At 38.2% G+C, this 9,166-nt stretch overlaps 1 long non-coding RNA gene across 1 annotated transcript; it reads right to left on the reverse strand.

The window, feature by feature from the left end:
- On the reverse strand, positions 1–4,822 carry LOC142618547 (uncharacterized). The gene is made up of 5 exons (XR_012841311.1): positions 4,607–4,822; positions 3,604–3,671; positions 1,909–2,737; positions 914–1,797; positions 1–819 (listed from the first exon to the last, which is right to left on the reverse strand). It is a non-coding gene; the product is annotated as an uncharacterized LOC142618547 (long non-coding RNA).
- Between the last annotated feature and the right edge of the window lie 4,344 nt (positions 4,823–9,166).

Here is a 9,166-nt window from a genome sequence, read left to right on the forward strand (position 1 = left end):
GAAGGGGAAATTGTTCTATCGCCATAGCCCGACGATTTAAGCTCTTCGAACGGCAAGGAAAAAATAATTACAGCAATAAAACAAAAGGAAAAAACAGAAAGACAAAGAAGGGCTGAATCATCAAACGGTAGGGTCGGCTGGAGGGGGCGAAGGCACAGACTGCTCGGTTTCGCTCATAGTTGTCGGTGGGGCTTGGTCTGGTGCAGCTTCGGCCCCCACGCGGATATGGCTTGACACCTCAAGGTCGGCTACCTCCATATGAGCATCAATGTCCCGCACAAGGTCAATCATGCTCGGAGTCTCCTCCTCGTCTAACGCCTCGGTCCGATTCTGAATGGCAGGGGGAGGAGGGGCCGGGTAGGGGATATGCTCGGTATTCCACATCGGAGAGTCCGCGGCCACCCCTATCGCCTAAAGGGCAACTAGCCATCCCTCCCCGAAGCCATGATGCCAAGCTTGGTGAATGATCGGCTTCGCAAAGTTTTCAGCATCCGAGAAGCCGACATTGTACCACTTCTCCTCGCAGGCTTCGAGGGACTCCTTCAGGCTGGCAATCTCATTAGCCCGGGCAAGGCTCAAGCTGTCCACCGTCACTAGCTTAAGCTTGGTCTCCCCGAGCTTCGTCTTCAAGAAGTTCAGCTTCCCCTCGGCGGCCTGCCGGGCTTTCTCGGCGTCTACCGCTTTCCTTTCAGACGCCGCAGCAGCCTCCCCCTTCTCCTTGGTCGTGGCTTCAGCAACATCCTTCAGCGCCTTCTCCTCCTCCAAGGCCTCGGCCGCATCCTTCAGCCGCCCGATCACAACACTTGTCATCTACACGGCCTGGAGATAGGATAGTAACCAAGTGACGAAATCAAAAAAGAAAAGAGGGAAACACTCAGTGCAATGCACACAATCAAGGAGGATAGAGCGTTACCGCGATGGAGTGCCATAGTAGTCGCGTGGCAAGTGTCTCGTCATCGCCCTGCACATAGTAGTGCACATCCTCCAGCAGCATGAGGCCCTGCGCCAAGCTTTGGGCCACTCGCCCCCCTACGCCCCTGTCCCATAGCCGGACGCTAGCTGTTGCCGACAAACACTCGTCACCTAACTAGAAGGTGTGCTGCCAACCGGCCACCTGCCGTGAAAAGGATGCCACGTTCGTTCCCGCCTGCACCGTGGGGGGTGTTACCGCCGGCCCCTCCGGAAGCCTGGAACCTCCCGCTGCACGGGGAGGTGTCTTCGGCAAAGCGTCACCCGGTATAGGAAGGTTATTCTCGGCAACCCTTTTTCTCTTCCTGCCCTCGCCTCCAAGAGGAGTTTGACTCATTCCTCTCGGGGACTGGGTTTGAGCTGTAGGACCGGCGCCAGGGATGAATCGGGAAAGAGTCATCTCCCGATGCTTCACCATTCTCTCTGCTTGGGCAGCAGCGGGTTCCTCGGCTACGGGGGCAGAGTCCTCAGGCTGTCCGATCGCTTCGTGCCTTCGTCGACTCTGTGACACTCGCTCGGCAGAGCCGTTCCTCACCGACGCGATATCGTCGACAGTCGTATAGCGCGGGCCACTTCCTCAAGCCTCGCCAATGGTAAGCTCAGGGGGAAGGAAGGTCTTGTACCGCACGTCGATATACAACAGGAGTGGGCTGTCTACCAAGAGCGTCTGGCCGAAGTTTTGCCAAGTGGTGTACACAGGGTTGACGCCGAGGATCAAATGAGACGCCCTAAGCTGCCCGTCGTCGTGCACGAAGATCTCCAACCTAAGAACGAAGTTGAGGTCTCATGCGTGTATAACTCGACTGTCTGGGAAGAACCTTCGAGATTCTGCAATAAGTCCAGGAGCAAACCGATCAACTAAAAAAGAAAAAAGGAATATAATATAATATGTATATAAAGGATGCAAGAACCAATCAAAGGGGGATTGTCGGTACTGACCAACTTCACGTGGTGAGAGCGGGCAAAGAAGCTCACTGGCGTGCTAGTTACCACGCACCCAAACGAACTCTCTAGCCGAGTTCCTATTAGAGTCGGGCAGGCAGGATATAAGCTAGACTCGGGAATCTCTAGTTTTCAAGTAGTAACCTCGGGCGAAGTTGCCGCACAGTTTATACATGAAATTTATGTCGTGCTGGTTCAACTACAGCCCGAACATGTGGTTCAACCGTACGACACAGCTAACAACCCTATAAAAGTTGGGGGGAAACTGGTCAGGGCACAGGCCATAAAACCGTAGGATACCTATGACAAGAGGGTCAACAGGGAACCTGTCACGACCCAAACCTGTACTTCAGAATTTAGAGCATGACCGGCATGTTAATATCAAGTTTATCTCAATACTAACACGAACCAACCTAAACAGAAGGTGCTTAACAAGAACTGTTTCCTGTACACCTGCTTATTTTCTTGCAGAAAAGCCATAATATACAAAAATGTGAAAACCTTGAAAATTCATTTCATTTGAACTTTGCAAGATTGCCACTTGGCTGAAACTTCAGGTATTCGTGCAAATATTACATAGCTAAACGTTTAGCAAAAACTCTTATTTACAAACCTAACCCCAAAGACATACAACTGGGGTTCAAACCAAACTAAAGTTCAAAATTACATCTGTGCTCAAAGGATCAAGTACATCTTGATTCCTTTTATACAACAAAAGAGCTAAACTACTATACAACAAAAAAAAAACTATACAATCTAAACAAAAGAGAATCACAGAATCTTGCCACCTCTAATACTCTCGCTGCTTCCAGGAAGAACCTGTGCACTGAAATATAATAGGGTAAGCTGCGAAGCCCAGTAAGGTTTTTAAGCTCCATGGGCCTTTGATAAGAATGCATGTAAATCAAATACTTTATGGATATGCCAGCTTTGATAAAATAACCTTCATACTATTCATATTGTTCTTAAATTAACTTATGAACTTTCAAATGAAAATACTTCATTTTCCTTTCACATAATAGTAAAAGAACATGATAAGGAACTTAAACATAATTCAACATACTTTTCTTATCATCATACTTTTCTTATAACTTCCCAATAGCTTAATAGCTCTTTTATAATACATATTAGTTAGTCCAATTGTAAGTCTGTCACAACTCTGGGAGGCTTCCAGCACTTAGTGCCAGGCATCCAGCATTCCCCACAATGCTAGGTAATTCCGGAATCATATCATAATACATACTTTCAACCATGGGGGTAGGTTGACATCCTCCACAAGTTGGCGGTTACCAACAAGGGCGGGTACAGCAGAGCCAGTCCCACTTTTAAATGGCCAAACAAAATCTCCATGAAAATACCAGTACTATAACCCCTACTGGCTGAGTTCAGATCATGACAATGGAATAACTAAAAACTATACTTTTCAGATACTATACTTTTACATAACTATTTAATAACAGTAGCATATCCAATTCTTTCTTTAAACATTATGTTCGTGATATGAGTAATAGCATCAATATGCTAAAATTATTTTATATATATATATATATATATTGGATTTAATAAGTCACGACCATAAATCTTTACTTGAATCATGCTTATATGTAATATTTCTAATTAAAAGGTTTTAATGCATTATAATTCTCTAAATAGTCCTTATTCCTATCAAACGCACATGTCACAAATCCTTACCTGAAAACAGATGACACGAGAGATTTGTACCAGAGGAGCTCAAGTGTCCGTGTTCTCGTTCTCGGCACCTAAATGAAAGACCAAAACTTATTACTAACAACTCTTCCTAAAAATAAACTTCTACCTCGAACACAACCTAACTCTCAACTTAGTAAAAAAAAAAAAAAAAACTTAATTCCCAACACATAGAGTTCCCCTAAAACAAGGTACAATCACCAAACTCATAACATACCAAAACATAGAGAAACCAAGCCATAAAAATTCATATATGATCTAAACATACCAAAAGATAAGCACATTAAATTATAACTCAAAAAATTTACCCTAACTTCAAAATTAAATCTACAAAGTCATAGTTATCCTACACTGTTTACTGATCATTTCAATGGCAAATTCCCCATTTGTAAAATACGAATGGGCTGTCAAAACACATCCAATTGTCATGAAATTTTACAGAACTACTCCTCTGTATGTCTAATATATATCTTATAAATTTCAAAGTCAAATAATAAAACCATAATTTATTAAAAATATTACAAAGAAACGTGCTCAAAATTGTCCTGATAGAAATTTATACAACTTAGAAATTAAACCATTATTTTTGTATTAGTCCAAATGCATTGAGACCAGTTCCAAAACAACCATATGTGTCTTAGGATTCATAAAAACTACTCCTAGCATCATAATTCACGGCAAATGATTTAATACAGAATTTTCTTGTAGTGAACATCAAATCTGTCACAGTGACAGCTTCAGTGCATATTGATACAAAATTCATCAACTAAATGCAAATGGTCTTCAATTCATTTGGGTATTTTTATACCAATACAATAAACATTAAAATAATTTATTAAGCATCCAATAGACCATAAAACCATCAAACTTTCAACTTACAAAAACAGAATCACAAGTTCAGCCCCTAAAATCAGATTTGAGAACAAAGAAGGGAAAACAATTAAACTATCAAAATACTCTAAAATCAAATAAGGTTTTAATTACTTACCCGCAAATTTGAAGCTGAAACTTTAGTTTTAGGCTCTTAATTCCTTCTTTAGAGTGAGATTTTGTTTTGGTGAGAGAGGGAGAGAGAGAGCTCTTGCCGTGTGAAAGCAAAGAGAGAAAGAAAAGAAAGAGCAAAAGAAAGGAAGCAAGAAGCTTCTGGTACAGCAAAAGAAAAGATGAGGAATTGACTTTGAGGGGTGTACGTGTATAGCAAAGGAGAAAAAGATCAAGACCAACTTTTTTCCACTTTTTGGCATTTGCACTTTTCACCCCATATAAACTTATATTTCAAGAAATGTCCAATGACAATATAACTTTGCATATATGTGTATGTGTGTGTGTATATGTATATATACATATCTATCCTTATCTTCATAAAATTTATTTTCTACAACATTAAAAGAGCATATGTCTTTTATAATATCACAATAGCAAAGTTTTAATGCACTTAAAATAATTAAGGTAATAACAAGCATATAAACTCATAAATTTAATTATGCAATTAGGTTGGGGTGTTACAGAACCTAACCCCACCCTCAAGTATCGACATCAGCGAGAAAAACACCGCGTTAGAATCAACGGCCCTCTGAAGTTTAAGGTTGCCCACGTTGCAATACGCAACGTCGACGTCCCCTGGGATGCCAACGGTCTCTCTAAAACTAGCCAAGGTAGCCCCAAGCGTAAGTAGGTGAGAGAATCCCATTACTATAAGATGATATGGAAGAGAATCGAAAAGTTAAGAGAGGTAGAAAGAACTTACTTGGGGCTCTAGAGAATGGAGAACTGAGGAGGTTTTTTGGTGCAGAAGAAGAGTGCTCAGCAAAGGAGGTGATGGGAGCGATAGAAACACGAAAAGTGGAGAAGGAGTCCAGAATGGGCTACTTATAGGCCCTTGAAATGTTTGATGAGGCCAGAGGCGGGAAAAATAACCCTCCCAAATCATTTTCTTGGATAACCCCCTACACGCGTGGGCACTGTTCACGAACCGTCAGACGGATCATGAACCGTCGGATGGTTCGCCAACTACCAAATATTAATTGCTGACGTGACAACCTGGTACAACGCCATTCTCGAGAGATCCACTGAGACGATCGCCTTGGCCGGGTGCCGAGAATATCCGTCCGCGGGAAGCCATCACTACGACTTGCCCAGGATCCTTGATTCATCGCCTGAAGCAGAACATGAATCAAGGGGGGGCTATTGTATGGGCCCTACCCCCTTGTCAAGCCCAATCGCCCTAAGGCCCGTAAGGACTAACTCTTATAGAAGCCCCACGCTGATCACACATAGTAACATGCGTGCCATCCGAGAGGTTCGAGCTCGGAATGCTCAAAGTAGCCTGTGACGTGCCCCTACTAAGCACAAAACTTACATACGGGGTGGTCCCAACGCCACTATCATTTTCTCCTTCCCGCCACCAAACATCCGCTTAGATGAAACGGTATTGGACCTTCCTTCCATTGCCTAGGGAACGCCCCTGCCGAGCATCAAACCCAGCGGTGGAGCCAGTTCCAATGCCACTCTCATTTTCTCCCACTCCCAACTAAACCCCCACTTATGGGTAATTGTATTGAACCCCTCCCTTCACCCATCAGGAAAATAATCATGACCGTTCCACTAAGTTTGGCTATAAATAGACAAAGAAGATTCAGTCAAGAGGTTGGCAATTGGAGAGAGAAAAGAGGAGAGAGAGAGAGAGCAATATCAGTTCTCCCCAAAGAAGAAAGAGATAGTGAGGAAGGGAAGGAGGCCTGATATACGGGCTTGCTGAGCATAACACCGCCCGTGGTAGGAAATCTAAAAGTCCACTATAAAAATAGATTATGAGCCCAAATCCCTTCGAGGCCCAGCAGCCATATTTTGGGACCCACAATAGTTCATTAATATTAGATTCTTAGTATTTTGCACTCATTAACTCACTTGACAAAAAGATTAAAAAATTTAAGTAGACACGTGGCACAAGCTTAAATGGATAATTATGGTGTAGTTCTCACATAAATTTAGACACATGGCATAAAATTAAATTCTAATTTCAAATTCTAATTCAATTTTCTCCAAGTTTTATCTATTAATATACATATAGATGATTTATAAATTTTAATTTTTTTTAGTTATATGATTATGTTTTTTATGGTTTATTATATTGGACTCCTCGTTTTCTACTCTAAATTAACTAATTTGGTACAAAAATTTAAAAATTTAGATTAGATAGGACACGTAACACAAAATTAAACTTTAATTGAAATTCAATTTTTACACTAAATTAACTCACTTGGCACAAAATTCTAAAATTTAGATTAAATGAGACATGTGGCGCAAAATTAGATTAGACTCTAATTGAATCCCAATTTGAAATTTAATTGGATTTTCTCTCTACTTTACCTATTACTAGCATGTAACTCTATGCAAAAGCATGGATGCATTTAAAATTAAATAGAATTTTTATTATAAAAATATAAATAATTAGTCAATTTTTAAATAAATAAAAAAACATGTAACACATACATTTATGCATACGTGTAGTTACATTTAAAATTAAACAAAATTTTTATCATAAAATATAGATAATTAATCAAATTATTTTTTTAAAGTAAATATAATTAGTCACATATTAAAATTCTTACCTAGATTTAGTACTACTTATGATCTTTTTTTTTTCTAATTTTTAATAAGATAGAACATGTGGTGATTTTTATTTTATTTATTTTTTGAGAAACATGTGGTGATTTTTATTGAGTATATGTAATTGTTTTTTTTTTTGAAATTTTATAGTTCATTAATATTAGATTCTTACTATTTTGCACTCATTAACTCACTTGACACAAAGATTAAAAATCTCAAGTAGACTCATGGCACATGCTTAAGTGGATAATCATGGTGTAGTCCCCAAATAAATTTAGACATGTGCAAAATTGGATTATAATTTCAAATTCTAATTCAACTTTTTCTAAGTTTTACCTACTAATATATATATATATATATATATAGATGACTTATAAATTTGAATTTTTTTTAGTTATATGATTATGTTTTTTATGGTTTATTATATTAGACTCCTCGTTTTTTACACTAAATTAACTAATTTGGCACAAAAATTTAAAAATTTAGATTAGATGAGACACGTGGCTCAAAATTAAACTCTAATTGAAATTCATTTTTTACACGAAATTAACTCACTTGGTACAAAATTCTAAAATTTAGATTAGATGAGACACGTAACTCAAAATTAGACTCTAATTGAATTTCAATTTGAAATTTAATTGAATTTTATCTCTGTTTTACCTATTATTATATATATATATATATATAGATTCTCCAACAACTTATGCATGATAAATAGTTTAGAGCTCATATATATAGTATATATACACTCACTATATATTCAACTTCCAAGCGGTCATTATTTTCACAAGAGTAGAGCAAGGTATGGTTGAGCATGATGATGATTAGATTGTGCTAGTTGTAGTGAAAGCCAATGACCTTCTTCCTTCTCTTCCTCCCAGTCCTTCTCCCTCTCTTCATCTCTCTTTAGTTTCACCTTGCCTTCTCTCTTCCAGTCCATATGAAGATGCAAAAAGTCTAAAATTAAAATATAAGAAACCAGGAAGATTTGGGAAAAGCAAAATATACAAATATTGCGTTAAATGGGCTAGAGAGGAATGCAAAACACAACCCTCTAATGCTTCATTCAGGGTTTGCTTCAAGGGACGTTCAGCATCATGCATGTCTAATTTATTTGCGAAAACAATGCCCTAAAAATTTGAAATAGATTAATATCATGATTCCAATTAGATATTATAGATCAAAAAGCATGTTGGACCAATAAATAAAATAATGGCAGACGTGGAGGCTAAAGTTTATCTATACTATTATTTAAGGGACTTCTTCTGTTTAAATTCCTCATTTTTTTTAGTTTAAAAATGCCCTTATTACCCCTATGCTTAAGTATAGATAAAATTACAGGACAATCTGGTAAAAATGCAACTCTAACTCCCACTAAAACATTGCCTAAAAAATATGACCACTTTCCTGTAAATTTTCAAATTACTTTATCCACTTATAAATTAGATTTTCAAAATAAAAATTATATATATAATAAAATAAAAAAACACAATTTTTTTTCTACAAAATAAGACCACTAAAAAAAAGCTTTATCTCCTGTTAATTTTCAAATTACTTTATCCATTAAATTGCATGCGCTTTGCGCGTGTGATGAAGCTAGTTTATAATTACTTATACACAAAATATTAATTAAAATATAATGTTTGAATATGGGAGTAAATTGTTGGGTAGTTACCAATAAAATGAAGCCCTTGGGAGAAAACGGGTGGCACCATGGTATTAAGTAATTTATCTTTTATCTATACTATTATTTAAGGGGCTTCTTCTGTTTGGATTCCTCATTTTTTTTAATTCAAAAATACCCATATATCTCTATGTTTAAGTAGAGATAAAACTAAAGGACATTCTGGTAAAAATGTAATTCTAACTCCCATTAAAACATTGCCTAAAAAATAGGACCACTATCCTGTTAATTTTCAAATTACTTTATCCACTTATC

Source organism: Castanea sativa, chromosome 12 (genome assembly GCF_040712315.1).
Source record: "Castanea sativa cultivar Marrone di Chiusa Pesio chromosome 12, ASM4071231v1".
In the NCBI taxonomy this organism is placed as follows: domain Eukaryota; kingdom Viridiplantae; phylum Streptophyta; class Magnoliopsida; order Fagales; family Fagaceae; genus Castanea; species Castanea sativa.